Source organism: Heterocephalus glaber, unplaced genomic scaffold (genome assembly GCF_053883595.1).
Source record: "Heterocephalus glaber isolate CG9 unplaced genomic scaffold, H.glaber_assembly_v1.0 deba00001442, whole genome shotgun sequence".
NCBI classification, from domain to species: Eukaryota; Metazoa; Chordata; class Mammalia; order Rodentia; family Bathyergidae; genus Heterocephalus; species Heterocephalus glaber.
Genome location: NW_028258296.1, coordinates 15,058,469 through 15,059,980, shown reverse-complemented (window position 1 = coordinate 15,059,980; position 1,512 = coordinate 15,058,469). Strand labels below are relative to the sequence as shown.

General features: G+C 36.5%; 1 pseudogene; it reads left to right on the top strand.

Moving 5' to 3' along the window:
- Positions 1–414: 414 nt before the first annotated feature.
- Positions 415–1,227, top strand: LOC101696458 (large ribosomal subunit protein uL30 pseudogene; annotated as a pseudogene).
- The last annotated feature ends 285 nt before the right edge of the window (positions 1,228–1,512 follow it).

Sequence of the window (1,512 nt, the reverse complement as noted above, 5' to 3'; positions counted from 1 at the left end):
CTCTGATTATTTTAGTAATTTGAGTTCATTATTACATGCTGTTTCAAGCTGCTTTAATGACCATTCTGAAAAGAGTGGCTGTCCCTTCTATTGATCATATTTCTCAGTGTTACTTTGATTGATGGCACTTAGGCAATTATTCATGTTCACCAAATATATACTTAATGTATATTCATTATATTCTCACTAAGTCTGTCTAATTCTAAATAGTAGTCAGTGATTATGTTGACAAAGAAAAGGTTGCTCCTCATGCCCCATCTACCACTTTCAACAGAAAGGCAGACATGAAATAAACTTGTTTCTAACAAATCTATAAGGAAGGGATGCTTCTTTTCCCACTTAGAACTTCCTACTAAAAGGAAGAGGAAGAGAAAACAAAAGCAAAAACTTTAGCAGTCAACTTCCTCTTTTCCAGCTGGAACCATGGAGGGTGTTGAGGAGAAGAAAAAGAAGGTTCCTGCTGTGCCAGAAATCCATAAGAAAAAGCGAAGACATTTCTCAGAGCTGAAGGTAAAGCACCTGAGAAAGAAGTTTACCCAGAAAATGCTTCGAAAGGCGAGGAGGAAGCTCATCTATGAAAAAGCCAGGCACTGTCATAAAGAGTACAGACAGATGTACAGAACTGAGATTCGAATGGCAAGGATGGCAAGAAAAGCTGCCAACTTTTACGTACCTGCAGAACCCAAACTGGCGTTTGTCATCCGGATCAGGGTGATCAATGGGGTGAGCCCAAAGGTCCAAAAGGTGTTGTAGCTTCTTCGCCTTCGCCAAATCTTCAATGGTACTTTGTTAAGCTTAACAAGGCTTCAATTAAGATGCTGAGAATTGTGGAACCACATATTGCATGGGGGTATCCAAACCTGAAGTCAGTAAATGCACTAATATACAAGCGTATCTATGGCAAAATCAGTAAGAAGCAAATTTCCTTGACCGATAATGGACTGATTGCTCCATCTCTTGGCAAATATGGCATCATTTGCATGGGAGATCTGATTCATGAGATCTATACTGTTGGAAAACGCTTCAAAGAGGCAAATAATTTCCTGTAGCCCTTTAAATTATCTTCTCCACGAGGTGGAATGAAGAAAAACACCACCCATTTTGTAGAAGGTGGAGATGCTGGAAATAGGGAAGACCAGATCAACAGGCTTATTAGAAGGATGAACTAAGGTATCTACCATGTTGTTTTTATGATTTGGTCAGTTAATAAAAAGCATCTGCTTCCAATTCGAAAAAAACAAATATTTAGCAGTAATAACAATGCACTGGCTTTGAAAATAAAGAGATTTTTATTGAAGCTGGATATTTTGAAAAGTGATCTAAAATCATTTTGACTACCATGTATTAAAGAATATTAAAAAATCACATCGATTGATAATTATAATTGTATGATTACATCTTTTTTATTTAAAATCTTCCTTAATCTGTAAAAAATTGCTTTAACTTTTCTCAAGTTGCTAAACTTTATATTGATTGAACCAAGTCTGTGTGATTTTTCCCCTCTGTTTTGTT